Source organism: Osmia lignaria, chromosome 2 (genome assembly GCF_051020975.1).
Source record: "Osmia lignaria lignaria isolate PbOS001 chromosome 2, iyOsmLign1, whole genome shotgun sequence".
Lineage (NCBI taxonomy): Eukaryota > Metazoa > Arthropoda > Insecta > Hymenoptera > Megachilidae > Osmia > Osmia lignaria.
In genome coordinates this window covers 6,081,399-6,096,963 of record NC_135033.1, presented here as the reverse complement: position 1 = coordinate 6,096,963, position 15,565 = coordinate 6,081,399, and the positions used below count along the sequence as shown (strand labels likewise).

At 42.9% G+C, this 15,565-nt stretch overlaps 1 long non-coding RNA gene across 1 annotated transcript in view; it reads right to left on the bottom strand.

Annotated features, from left to right (window-relative positions):
• Positions 1–15,565, bottom strand: part of LOC117605989 (uncharacterized) — a 177,002-nt gene that overhangs the window by 67,215 nt on the left and 94,222 nt on the right. The gene's annotated exons all lie outside the window — the stretch shown is intronic.

The window sequence follows — 15,565 nt, the reverse complement described above, 5'->3', positions numbered from 1 at the left end:
CCGTGTATCGTCCCCTTTCCCTTAATCGTCTTGCAAATGTCGGTCATTCTATTCAATAATGTCCACCAGACGAGATAATAAAATCATGTAGACAAAGTATCAGATCAAAGTACCGCTAAGTTATTCCACCCCTTTAAAATGAAATAGGAACAAGTAACTATGGATTCTACAACAAAATTTCGAATGGATAAATGATCCGAATCTTACATACAAGCGTAAAAGTGTGAATAAAATGTCGTGTTCGTGTCCATTGTTTCGTTGAAAACATCCAGCAGGGATTCGCCAGTTCATGGCAACGGTATTGATCCCACCGCGTTTCTCCACAGAACGGTGAGAATGTTGAATTTTATAGAAAAAGGTATCTCGAAAGTTGAGAATTTACGAGAAATCTAAGTATCTCCATAAATCCCGCAGAATCTTAGCTCTCATTCGCGACCACGGTTAAGACTTGTACATTCGAGGGGGAAGAAGAAATTTCCCCCGTGCGTCTATCGTTACATTTCCTTCCAGCGGAAAGGAGAGTAGTCGTAAAAGAAAGGCGATTAAAGTGCGAGGAAAGATAGGCAAGGATGCGGGCGACAGTCGCGAGCTGCCCTCGAAAACACTCGAGACAGATTCGTTTTCCTTCAGCGTTAGATAACAATAAATACCCGTTTACCGTGTTTCTTTCGAGCGGTACTTCCGTCGCGTCGCGGTATCTTTAATCAGATTTACAGCAGTCAGAGGAGAAAGCTGTCGCGTGTTCGTTTTAATAGCCGTGCACCGGCTCGCAATTACGATTGTTCGGCTTACTGGAACCGCTATACGGCTCGATATTTATCGCGTGCTTTATGTAAGCGCGACGACCCCGCAAATTACAACGCGTCGCCGTGACAAAAGAACGCTTGCCGGCTCGCCGAGCGAAACGACTGCCTCTCGTTCCGCCACCAATTAACCCGTTGTTAATTAAATTAACCGAATTACTGGGGAACGAAATTCTTTCCGCGAGATGAATCGGCCCAGCCGATCGTGTAAACATTTATCAATTGCACGAATTATAGAAATACCTTACAATTTGTGTTTTCATTAACGATGTGGGAAGGTTCACGAAGAAGCGATTGGCTCCCGTGGAGAAGACGAGGGATAACACAAATTCCTGGTTAATTGAGACGCTGAGATGTAAAGACTCACCCTTTAACCGGCCACTGGAAGCGACAATAAATACAGGTCGTCTGGTTGCTTTTATCTCAGCGTGGACGTATCTTCGTCCAGATCCAGGGGTAAACGTTGAAACGAGCGACTTCCAAGTAAAACTACCTCGTCCGGCTCGTCCCTCATTCTTTTCGGTAGTAATATCACTGTATAATTACAACTTCTGCGGTTACGAGGGCCAAACCGTCCAGACATTTTTCTTATCTGCTCGCCAGCCGCTTCTGCCTCGCTTTCTACCCTCGGCCACTTATAGCGAACATAATAGGGCTCTATTCCGGACCGGGTTACCTTATCTGATGTACCCGGAGACCGGATTCCCTCGGGACCGACACTTATATGGAGCATGTAGCGGCACGCTACCTCGTCCAGGCATTTTCCTTATTGCCTCCTGCGGACGATCCTTCCAGAAGAGATTCAACCGGTCTCCCCCCCCGATACGATCGACTCCTGATTCGAATCCTCGCTACCGAAACAATTCGGTCGTCCTCGGTGAATGGCCTCCTGGCCCACCTTCCCCGAATCGCGGCCCGATAATCTCGAACTGTGAATTGAAAGAGGAATTCTAGTCTGGTTTGTTTTAGAAAATGGATTCCGTACGCGAGTGTATGCCGAGATACCCTGCGAGATTTGACAATGGATTTGTCGAGATGTCCCGGATGGTAGTTGCAACGATAGCAGAATGTGCTTTCGTTTGATTAATCATCGTCGTATGAAGGGAAAATAAAAAAGAAAGTTGAACGAAACTTGTTCACGCGTAAGATTTATACGATTTTACCGCCGTAATGAGACCGCTTTGGTGTTTATAAATTCATGCGTTCTCGCCGCGGGAAACGGGCAATTTATGTCTCCGTCGTGCCACTGTCGAACATTTTCCCACAGCGAGTACAACGTTCTCGGCCGGCTACGTGCAACGTGTTTTTTCGTGTTTTGGCCCAGGGGCCGATTCGATTTTTTTTCCACCGGCTGCGACTCGCATCGAAAATTCGTCCGTGCGAAACACGAAACATTGACTCTGCCCGCGACGTATCGTTTGATCTCGATATAAAATATTAATTCCTGTAAATATTTATCGACGCTTTTGAGTAAAATGTTGCGACGGGCTGGAATTAACCATGATTATCAAGATAAATTATCAGATCCTTAATAACCAGGAAACGTATTAAATCATCTTCAAAGAGCCGCGTTTTTACCGAAAACCAAAAATCGTGCAAAAAGGTGTGGATTTTCGAAATATGCACCCGAGGGAGGTAATTATCGTGGCCCGTTTTGGGCTGCAATTAGATGGTGTTATTAAAAGGAAGAATTTATTTGGCATCCCCGTGGGCGTCTGGCGGACGTCGCTAAATTGTTTCGCATTCTTGGCCGTCGTTAATCGAATTAGCCGAGTTTCGACGCGAAATTCTGCAGACGGCGAACGAATTAATGCCGGAAAGGCATCGGGAGAGAAAGAGAAAGGAACAGGGGGATGAGGACGAAGGCTGGTCTATCTCACGACGACCTTTCAACGATTCCTACATTTCCGGAATAATTGAATTACTGCAAATGAATGAGGAAAATGCACGAGTAATTGCGAACGATATCGGTGGCGTAAATTTGCCAAAAATCGCGTGCCGGTTAATTAAAGCCGGCTTGATCAAGCCGCCACCAAGATACGGGCTCGTCTGCATCGGCTTTAATTAACCTTTGCTTCGTACAGTGACCACCTTTGTCCCTCTGCCAGTGAGTTCCTTTCACGATCCTTCCTTTTTATTCTCAGCCGTTTGGATTATTTTTTAATGTAATCGGATGGCATATTAATTATTTCAACTGTCAATCGATAGAAATTTTCAAAGCTTTCAAATTAATACGGTGCTGGTCATCGAAAATCCGCCGGACATTGGTTCGACGACAAATCGGGCACATCGATCATAGCGTTTCCAGCGCTATTAACGCGCGTTACCACGCATTAACACGCGATTCTCGTTTATTACGGTGCCTAGGGGAAATTGGTGGCACGACTGCATTTTTATTCAACGACCGTGCTCCGCTCGTGGCTGACGTATTGCGAAGAAGTTATTGCAAATATGTGCACGTTGCGGCGAGCATCGTCCCTGATAACGAACAACCATTATCGCGTACAATAACCGCGATAACGGAAAATCAGGATTTACCGTGATGATGATTCAGCCGCGGAAACGTTGCCGTCACGATTTACTTCCTCGTAAAAGGACGCGTCTTCTCGTTTCTCGAAAACACATCTAGCAACAACGTTGGATCGGGATTGTAAAAACTTTTTCCCTCGTTTCACAGCGGCGGTATATTTCACAAGTTAGAAAACTGAGACGACACGAATGCTTTTCTTTCAGTGATTCAACAGGTCTGATTTAAAGTTTCAGCAATAAACGTGTATGGAGGGCTTTAACGCGTTGTCTGCCATTGGGGTCGTCGGAGACGCTTCGAATTTAATAAAAGTATATAGATTATAAACTTTGAAAGTGCTGGTATTATTAGCAAACCTGGCTTCAAGCGGAAAATATTAAACAATTTTCAGAAAATTATCTCTGCGAAAATTATATGCCGGTAATGAAAATAGAGACAAAGTGGAATTTTTAATTTCACTTGTGTAATTAATTCTTTTTCTACTTGATTCAGGAACTCCAATTGTTGCAAGTACGATATTAACTTCTGCCTAGTGTAACCGTTTGAAGCATCATAAAAATGTACAACTTTTTTTCTAGACATTTAATAACGTTTATTAGAAGTGAAATTAAAAATTCCAATTTACCCATATCTTTCAGTACTGATGCATACCTTTTACACAGAAACTTCCATCAGAATTGTTTCATATTTTACCAGGGAAGTTTTCAAAAATACATTTTTTCAAAGATCAAAGTCTTTGTGAAACTTTTCAGGTATTCTAAAAATGAGACTTTCTTTACTTAAAACAGCAATCGTTTTTTCCTACGAACAATCACAGAGAAACAAACAAAAATATTTGCATAAAATTAAAACGCGTTCCACGTGTTCCGTAGAAACTATTCGACAAAACTTTTCGCTTGACACCCCGTTTTACTCTGAAAATGTGACGCAGTCCTGGCAGGAGTTCCCTTGTCAAAAACAGCCGGCCATCTCATCGCTATCGGTGTCCTTAATGCCGAAAGTTTCGTCCAGGCTCGCTATCTGCGCCAAATGAACGAATTTGCCGGGAGTTAGTCGTGATAATAAAGTTTTTTTCTCCTCCCTCTTCCCCCACGACTTCCACCCCTGGGAGTAAACGTAACAACAGGACGAACAACAACCCGAAAGAAGTTGCGGACAACGTGGCTGATAACGATTTCTTGCTGAAAATAAAGGGACCTTTGAAAAATAATGGTCCCCGCAGTTGTAAAGTTTCCCGGGAATAAACGTGTCCAAAGGTCCTAGGCATTTACAGCTTCCCCTAATCTGTCGATGTAACTACCGCCCGTGTGCTGAAGAAGGAAGAGGTGACAAATGCGGTGTCTTGTACGTAGCCGAGTTGGGACATTACGCTTTTTTATTGATTAATGGTTGGTACTTGTTTCTGGTCATGTGATAAAGTATGACAAATTTTGACAGTGATAATACCCCGCCGCGAAATGTAACGGATGGACGCGTTGAGGGAGAATTGTGGTAACTTTTATGGTGACCTTAAAATCCTATAAAATCCAATTTCCACTCAAAATTCAACAACCCCATCGCACCGCTTTCCATCACCAACGAAATCCCTCTAAATCCGAAGAATACCAATACCGAGGAAAGCTCGTTTTCCAAACTCACCTTCTTCCATCCGGCTTTTATACTTTCGAAAGAGAACTTCCAAAGAGCACAATTATAAAAATTTCCGGCGAAACGTTGTCTAACAAGGCACACCGAGAACCACTGTCCTCAGCATCTTCGTTCGCAGACAGAATCACGGAATAGTTGCACCCTATCTGGGCGGCCATCGGTGCAATCGTTTGTTCGAGCACCCCACAAAGCGTGCCGCTTCGAAAAAATCCTGCACCCTCGAGCCTCACCTGACGACATTACGTCTGCTTTCCATCGGACAATGACAACAGGGACACGTGGATACGCGTCGAGAAAACGCGGTATCGAGCACGCGTTTGATCGCGAAAGGATAGGACGAATCCCAGAGCAGAAGGACAGACAAGTTAAGCGATCGGGCACGTTCTTTTGTGCTCGTTTCTAAGCACGGATGAATCCATTGCCGAAGGACAAGAACGACAGGAACGAACGGCTTTTCGCCTCTTTGTCGGCGTGTTCAACTTTTCCCCCTTTCATCGAGCCTCTTTGTCGGTATTTAATTAACAAGCACGTTTGGAGATGCAGTTGGAGTACAAGGGGAAATGTAGTGGAGAAAAAAGTGGTATCAATGAGTTTCTTGACAAAATAATTTCGAAACCCCTTCTGATGGAATACCGATTGCAGCGAGCAACTTTCGGTAAACAGAGAGATCTGAAAATAGTGGATGCGTTGCTATTTGATTGAAAGTTCTGTGGATCCCGGAGGAAGACAAATGGCGCGACAAGGTCACCGGAACTGCCTCTGCGTCGCGACGTTTTTACCCTCCGCCTTGGAGCTTCCGACTGGGAAGTTTGATAGCGATTTAGAAAAGAAAGATTACTTATAAAAATTGGTGAAGCCTAACAATAAATTTAATAAATAGAAGATTTTCTTTTTAAATTTACTACAATTTCTTTTCGTTTTGATTCCACGATGGAAGTTGAAAAATTCGAAAGCTCAATAAACCCGAAGCAGTGAAAATACAGGGGAAATGAAGAACCGTAGGAAATTTTTCGACCGACTCTCGAAATTATAACGCTCGATATAACTGGAACGCCATTATTCCTGTTTTTCTTTTCGCCCGTTTTTCGTTTTATATCCGGGGCTAGCTGACCGCTTGGCCGATGAATTATTGAAATATTATGACATTCGGTGTCCGGTTTCATCTGATCTTCCATTACCTAAATTAATCAGTTTTGCATTCGGAAACGGCATGTGACCCGCTCCGGGGCCAAGTAGGGATCAATACTTGATAACGGCCCGGCCACGGCACGGAAGCTTGATAGAATAATGAATGATAATGCACGATAATTATTCGGTTAATCGTTCGACTTAATTATTGAAATTGCACGGTCAATCGTTCAGTCAGCCCTGCCGTGATAATTAATGGCACGTTTCGTGACCGTTCTTATCGCCACTGTTCCCGTCAATTATAATGGCAACACTTTCGTACGAGACAATAATTGTTATCGGAAGGAACGAATCCTTGAAAAAAAAAATATCGGTCTAGTTCACGAAACGGAACATCGGTGATCCGTGCGATGGGTAACGAAGCTCCAATTAATTCGGTACCATTCCAGGAGAAATTGAAAATTAATCGTAACGATCACGATGGAAATTGAAACACCGTCTACGTAGTACCGTTTCATTTCCCTGCTGTACCTATCTCCTTTTCTTTTATTCCGCGGATAATGGATACAGTAAAACCTGGATAAATTCAACCAAGATTGGGACCCAGTGGTTGCGTTTACCTAAGCACGGTATCGAAGCTCGGATGACACGCGACGACCAGCCAAGCGTGAAGGTAGAAAGGGACAGACAGTGGTGGAAAGAGGGAGGTCCGATGATCAAAGGAAAGAGCCGAAACGTATCGGTGTGACTAATACTAATTGAATCAAAAAACTTTTTTATTTTTGACTTTTTTTGAATGAAACTTTTACTAGCGCATTGGTGAGATTTTTGTGAGTAAAGTGGTACCAAACACGATATAGTTTCAATTATAATTACTTGCTAAAATTGATGTTATAAGTTGGCGAAAAGCAAGAGAGATCGAAATCCAAACCAGTCGCGGTGTCGGCTTTGGTTTCAAAGGTTTCATTTATCCTAGCGAGGAGTCGATTCTGGGCATTTAATGTTTCATTTATTCAAGCGAGGAGTGGATTCCGGGCATTTAATGTTTCATTTATTCAAGCAAGGAGTCGATTCTGGGCATTTAATGTTTCATTTACCCAAGCGAGGTGTCGATTCTGAGTCCGTACACATGTTTTCTTTGCAGCCGACATGCCGATTCTGTGTCCGTACACATCTTTTGTATTCAGCCGACATCATTTATATTCAGTCGTGGTCTCAATTCTATGTTGTTTATTCTATTACTATTGTTTATAAATATAATTCAACCTATATTGAGTTTGGTATCATTTTAATCAGAAAAATCTCACAAATGCATTAGTAACAGTTTCATTGAGAAAAAGTTAAAAATAAAAAAGTTTTATCGTTGAATTAGTATTAGTCACACGGATATTACGGTCGGATCATATTACACGGTTTCCTCGTCGAGCGGCTCGGTTCGCCTAGGGGGATCCCCCCAAGTGGAGGGGATAGCGATGTTTCATTTATCCAAGCATTCTTTCGTTGAATTTATCCAGGTTTTACTGTACCATGCTGGATTAAATTGTTTGAAACTGTTTTCTGGTAATGGAAAATGAGGCCGGGGGACAGAGGACAATAAAACAGGCGAAGAGAAATGGTACTTTGTTCTATAGGAACGATCTCGAATTTCTTGTTTGTTCTTTAGTTACAGTTTGGAATTGAATCGAGTTGAGTCTGAGGCTCACAGAAGTTGAGAGAAGAATCGTCATCTCCGGCAATTTATATCTAATGTTTTTTCCAGAATTGGAATTTTCAGCAATCTTTTATGGAACACGGTTCGGGAAATATCGGTTTGAATTGATTTAATTTTCAGCGAAAATTTACCTGATTGCCTCAGAATCGCGCTGTTGGAATCGGTTGGAAAATGACGTGCTCCCACGGGACAACGAATGTTCCTGTTGAGAAGGAGCATGAGCGGTTTGGAAGCGGTCGTAGTATAAACAGCGGCGAATTCACAGCCACCAAAGCGGTCGATGGCAAATTAGAGCGTGCTCGAAACAGGGTGCAAGCCTATGTTAAGGCGTACGGGTACACTTAACCGGGCGCAATCACGAGCCAGTATTTACCTTGTCCAGCCTGCTATCGGGTTAATGCGGCTCACGGCGAAATTAGTTTCGCTAATTTAACCCTGATAACGCGGCGATACCGTTTGATTGATCGTCCGCCAATCGATTCTTGCTACGACGTGTTCGATTGTCGCAAAGTAGGTGAGATTTGTGATTGCCCTCCCATATTCCATTTTCGACATCTTGTCAATATATCTCAGAAGAGTAATGACTATACCTATAATAGAATATGCAAATTTTGTGCAACGGGAAATTTGTAAAAAGCATAGAAAATAAAATGATACCTTTGAGTAGCATAGAAGAAAGAAAAATATTAAATAAGATACGTTGAAAAGTTCTGAAGAAGACTTTTTCGGCTGGTTTTGTTTAATAAATTCAAGAAGCTCATCGTTTCTCTCAGCTATTAGCCTCCGTGAAAGTACCTCTGCTGGGAATTACCGAATGGCGCGGAACTAACGTCGTCGAGTTTCTACTTGTACAAACTTTGCCTGGCGAAATGCACGGGAACGCTTGGTTAAGCAGAAACAGGAGCCCTAAATGTTGCTGCCGGATTAAATATAAACAGTAACGAAGAAGGTACAAACGTGCTCGAGCAAAGATTCGCTCGTTGCTACTTAACTCGCGCTACCTTCAGTCTTGTCTTGCCGCATTGTCCTTACAATAATCACGATTTACGAATATTACCACCAGTTATTTCATTCTCCTTCTCGTTCCTTCTCGTTCTGCCTTTAATACAGGCAGAATAGAAAACGGATTTCATGGCAAATACGATGAAACAGAGAAGTACAACACGAATGCGAAACAAAATTCTTTATCCTCGATGCGAAGACGCAATTAAAGTAGGTAATTGACATTTTCAAAGTGGGTAGTTTACCCTTCTAAGCTAATGTAACGAGGACTTGGAAATTTTTCCCATAGTCAACTTGCTCCTCGTATTATGCTTTTCGATGGGTACCAAAGATCCGTCCGGAAAGAGTTAAAAGTTGTTAACTCTTGTTTCGCTCAACTGATGAAGTGAGGACTTAGAAATTTATCGCTTTGTTAACTTGCTTTTCCATAGATAACAAGAATTTGTCCAGATGGTCGGCGACGCACGGTACTTAGGCGGTGAACTCTAGGACTTAAGTTTTCCAAGTTTTCAACTCGACGCACAGTATGTAATTTTATAAACTTAGCGGTTTCTGTAATCAGCGTAATTATTGTAGGTACGCCTTGTAAATTTTCGAGGCTTTAATTTCAAAACAGCATCGCGCACCTTGAACAGCCCTGTTCTCTTACGAAGGAAAACAGCCCATTAAATCTTTCAACATTGTTTGTCGAAGTGTTTCGCAATCGCGTTTTAATTAAGCGCAATTCCAAGGAAACGAAGGGGCTCATCAGCTCGTCGTCTCGATGTTATCCAGTCCCGGCTCATTTGCCGGCAACACCTCTGAGGGACAAGGTTGGATTAAAAATTCACGGGAATTAGGATTCTTGACGGGCAGATTGCGTAATTAAAAGTTTCCTTTCGTTCGAGCACCTTTTAAAATTAATTGGACAAGTTTCCGAGGGTTGCCGCTACGAAACGAAACGGAACTTCAAACCCGACCAAAAGCATAAATAAACAAACAATCGTTTAAAATATCCAAATATCTCGAACTTAATTTCATCGAAATATGAACCGTTTCCAGGAACTTCACTGAATTTCACGGAATATCGAGCGAGCTATGAAAATTTCGAAAAGTTAAATGCGCGAGTGAATTGCAAGAAAATTTCAGAAAACTCGATCGAACGCGTTACAAATCTTGTCTATGTTCTAACCGTGAAACGTTTTTGCTCGCGCGATATTTCGCGACATCCTGCGCGCTCCAAGCGTTTCCGCGAACCAGCTTCCATCGAATTAGAATAGTTCCTGCTCCCGGCGCGAGTAATTATCACGCGGAGAAATTTCCGCCCGGCGACGAATCGATGGTATCCGGCCGACCTGATTAGCAACGTTCCTTTTCCGCGTTAGACCAGACACCGAACGGAAATTGCATTGTCCTTCTTCCTGCTTTGAAATTCCCCGTGCTCTACTCTCGAATTTTTCCATTCCGTCAAACTGAATTTCTCGATAGAAACGTTCAGACTTTTATAGAAAAATTAACTAAAAGCGGTACTCGCGTCGCTTCAGATATTTTCAGGCGTGTTTTTAAATTACTCGGTTAGCGAAATGTCGAACCAATATGATCAATTATTCCAGCGCGACGATTTTAAGCGACGCGCGATCGTTAACTCGGCTCCGTTCACGAGCGATTAAGAACGCTCGAAGCTCGAAGCGGCTCGATCGTTAATCTCGAGGTAGGAGCGATAAATTTTCCGTGCGAAGCCGACCCGCCGGCGTGTCGCGCGGTATTTCACTCTGAATTTTCGACGAACGAGAATTTACAGGGTTGACGTTTTATTAGATACATCTTAGACGGTCGGATAACGTTGTTCGTTTACAAGCGGATGTTCCGCGACGCGTTTCATTCCGCTCCCGAACCAACGACACCGAGCATGATTTTCGCTCTGCCAGTCCATAAAACGCGATACGAACCAGGGTTAAGATGCCGTGGCTGTAAAAAACTATATAATACCCACGGTTAATTTTTAAAGTACCACTTACGCCGGAAGCGAGCTCTGAGCTACCGGAAGTTTCGTTACTCCTCTCGGCTACCCCTCTGTTCCCTTTGACCCCTTCTCTACGAAACACACCTTTTTTTTTTAATAATCTCGTAAAAACCCTCTCAGCCTTGCAGGCAGTCTCTTAGAGAATTACAATTTCTCTCTACCTATCTCTCGTCTTTCCTTCACGTTTTCTTTTAATAAAAATATAGATAATGATTGAATGTATAAGAAGAAGAACAATGGTGAAGGTATCTATCAAGTGTAATTATCTATAAATTGGGTATGAATTTTTATAAATTATTTTAGTATTCACTGGAAGAAAGAAAATAATTAATTTTCTTTTATAAAAATGTCCGAGGATCGTATATTTTGATTAAAATAAAATTTTCATGGTAATTGAAATAAATGTGATGTTCTCTGATTAAAAGAAAATGCAATTCCAAAGACACACATTCTCTATAAACGGTTTCTCATTCTTCGCTTCGGAGTCGCAATCAAAAGGTGTGAAAGAGTGTAACTACGATACAGGATAAAGCACTTCGTTCGTTTGAAGTATCCTGTTTCTGTTATCTCAAATAACACAGAAGAAGAAACGTTTCTTAGACACTAAAAGTATACGTCTATTACCGATTGTTCACCACCTCAGAGAAAACAAGAATTTCTGTTAAAATTGAAATCTATCGGACACTCTATCGTATCGTCAAAGTTGAAAAATATTTTCTGAACGATAATCTCGAACGTTAATTTCATCCCTGTAAAGTGGTTAATCAATGACCTCAAATATTTGCAACAAGTACTTTCCTAACTTCTATACAAACCAATGTCTGTACACTGAAACTTCAATTCAGTCAATTTTCAATGCACTCCCTTCGTAATTTAACCCTTTCTCGATCAAAGGATTAAACAGTCAGCCTCTCGATTACACTCGCGGCAAACAGAGCTCATAGAGATGATCCCCGGGGGAATACAGTTTGCCCGTTAAAGCGCGAGAAGGTATAATACCAAAGAAACAAAGGGAGGAAAAGGGAGACGAGAAAGGAAAAAGGAAAAGGGAGAAATGTAGACGCGCGTTTCCTCTCGCGACTGCCCTTTTCCCTTATTGGCTGTCGTGTAGCACTCAACGTTATTGAATTACGATACGAGGAATCCATCGGTACGCTCGAAAAGATCGAGCCTCGTTCAGACTCTCGCTGCATGATTTTATATTTAATGTAAATACAGAAGCGTGGCATTCGCTCGCGGAGCAAGTTTTTCACGGCCTCTTTAGACGACGAGGGCACCTGGCTGTATGCAATTCGTGGCCAGCCAGGCAAAATCCGTGGATCTGCCTCTAGGCGAACCAGCCTTCTCGTCAGATAGGGACACGACTGGCTCTTTTAGACGCGGAAAAAAATATGAAGAGGTAATTAACGTTGACGCGAGCCTGGTCGAAAGCTGCTTCAAAATTACGCGTCGAAGATGATGCCTTTTGCTTGGACCAGTTTGTTAAAATTTACCGGAGTATTCGGTTCCCTTATATTACTACATATTTTTTATAAGATTCTTGGAGTTAAATTTTATCATCGACTTCTAACATTAATTGCGAGATTCCATATAAAAATGTTAACGAAATATTTACTCAAGAACAGAGGAATTTCGATCCGAGTTGCACTTAGTCTGAGAATACATACAGAATTTAGTTTCTGTATCGCGTTACCAGGGTAACAGGTCCTGGTTTGACCGTATCCCGTTCTCCGTCCAGTCCATCCTGCGGTTGGATAGGCCGACTAGCATCCCCTCTGAGTTTCGGGGTCGACGTCAAGGGAGGAAGATGGACAAAGGGTGGGATACGAAACGTGAACGGAGAGACAAAAGGGAAAGGGACGGGGACAAAGACGAGCCAACAGAGAAGGCATAGACGGACGAATTAGGGCTGCAGGAGGGTTGAACGTTAAGGAAAGTCCATAGGGAGGCTGCGTTCAGGTAAAATCGCGAGGAACTGGACAGTTTCCTTGGCATCTGCACCGAGATCGGCCTAGCGCATCCACCCTCTTTGAATCTCCAGGGACAGGCAATTTCCTACTTCGAATTTCCTGCTGGTTGACCGTAGGGGTGCGAATGGAACGGGTCATACGCGATGCCAAAGGGGACACCAGGGCAGGGGGTGAAAAATAGAGGTCGCGTTAACGCGATTAAACGAGCTTCGCCCGAATTATTATGCGTCGCGAGTCGTGATTTTTGGGGATGAGGGCGGTTCGACAAACTTTGTTGTAAAGCGATCTTAGGGGTTGATAAAGTATAACTGTGATCAATGTATATTACTAATTACACGCCATATATTATCAAATTATAATGATGTGATAAAACAATGAAAAAATAAATTGAGAAATGAAATGAAATAAAAAAGAAAAATGAATTCTTATTTCGTACTCAGCATGCTGGAGTATTCAGTAGTCAAAGAGTTAAGAAGAATATCATTAAAATCTAAGCACTAAAATCCGAGTCGATGATTCAGAAAAATGCTAACAACAGTAAACTACAGAAACACCTTGCATCCCTAAGACGCATCGTCGCAAAGCGGAACATGTTCGCATCTCCATATTCCGCAACAAAGCGCCATATATCAAGAGGGGTTAAGATACTTCCATACAGGCGAAGCTCTATGAAACAGGAATAAAACATCGTAACGTGTTATTTCGAGACGCGTATCCTCGACAAAAAGGGCCAGGTGAAGGCAGATGAAAGAAGGACACGAATTTTCCCGCGAGCGTGTTAGCGGGGGTCGCGTTAAAAATTATATTTTCACGCTTGACGCAACCCCTCGAGAATACGTAGCCCAGTTAAAGGACGGCGTAGCTAGCGTTCTCGCGAACCTGCACTCCGCTTCCCTTGGTTATTCGAGCTTCCCGAGCAACGCTTCCCGGCATTCGGAACGAAATCTCTACCGACACGTCATTCCGACGTCCAGAGTATCCCGGAATCCTGTGGCGTGCGAGAAGCAGATGGGGTGAAATGCGGGCGAGAAGGAGCGTCTCTCATCCCCCTAGCGTGCTGGCAGCTCTTAACGCGTCGCGTCAAGTCGGCAATCGTCGTCGTCGTGAAAGCGTCTGCTCGTTCACGCTCGAGAGATTAAAAAAATTCGAACGCTTCGCTGAAAACTAGCTCCGTAATCGTTTCCGTTATAGTTGCCGGAAAATTAAACGAAACCTAAGCATCACGGTTATGCTTCTACATTAGGATAAAATGAGGAAGATCATCAGAAATTAACTAATAATTCATTTTATTCGTATGAAGTATTTTTTCTTTGTAATGGGAAATGAATTTGAAACTATTAACGCGTTTGGTGCATCGTGACAGTAGAATGGAATTGGGTAGCTAGTAGAATAGGGACAGCGCAGGTCAGACATTTTCCAGAAATGCTTCTAACGTGCCCGGAGAGCCAAACGCTGTTACTTTTACATGAGAAACAGGTTCCATGCAAAGTAGCAACGATCCTCATTAAACTCTCGTATATACGAAGATTCCGGGTGGAAAATTTCGAATGAATTGAATAGAAAATAGAAGGTAATACCTTGAATAAAAATAAATGTAAAACTGCTAAATTATTTCAATCTGCTAATCACCGCACCAACAAACGTGCTAATGTACCTAAACAATGGTACTTAACCAGTTATAATTCAGCACCGCAATCCTCCGAGCAAATATGAGCAAAGACCAAAGGATAACTCTTCAAAGGAGGCCACAAAGTAAAGCTCTCTGAAACGTCTCGAAACCGTGATGTTCTCGGCATCAAAGAGACAAGGACATTTCCTGTCTGGATAGAACAATGCTTGAAAAGCGAGCCACGTTCACCGATTCACCGTTTCCGGCTGCAATTCGGCCCGGCTACCTTTCAGCCAAAAACGGAACGTCAATTTCCCTCGACGATTTTTCAGTCGTGAACCAAAAAAAAGTAAGAAACCTCCCGAGAGGCGACGCGTCGCGGTTCGACGAATTTCACGTTAGATTTATTCAATCGAGCGGACGATTTCTAAAACGACGATTGTTTCTTCGCGAAAGTTTCACTGTCGGCAGATCAGCCGCGCGGAACAGCCGATAGTCATCGTATGGAAGTTCGTGGACGCGTTCAGGATGTGGGCCCTGCATCGCCGTCGCGGAGACACGGCTTTTGTTTGACGAATGAAAAAGTTCAGCCCCGATTAAGTCTTCCCGCTGGAAACACGGCTCGACGTCTCCGGCTACTTTCCTCGTGGAACGTCGTCAAAGTTTCGAGGAAAAGGGAGATCCACGTTGGCCGGAAGCTGCAGCGTCGCGTGACGGAATACGACGATGAAAACATCCCTCTCTTTCCGGCTCGGCCGAATTAAAAAAGCCTTGCTGTTCGTGTAAATACCGAGCAAGAAAGTTGAGGTCGATGCAGAGTAACTAGATTCGGTGGAACGTTTCCGAATTAATTCAGAGATTAATTTTTTCGAGGGTAACTTTTTACAGTTACCTTTCGAAAGAAATTTTAACCCTTGAAATGAAATAAATAAGATACTTGAAATAAATTGTTACCGTGTGTGTGTATGAGAAAGTAAAAGAAAAAAAATAGGAAAGTGCGAACTCCATCTCGGTTAACTCATCGTTAATGCTTCGAAGAAGGAGGAAGCGAAGATCGAATGGCATAGCTCGAAATCTCTCGAGCGAAAGTTCGCCACGAAGAGGAAAAATTCGCCAGTCGATCGGGAAAGCTCGAGGCGGGCCTCGTCGAACAAAAAGCCTGAAAG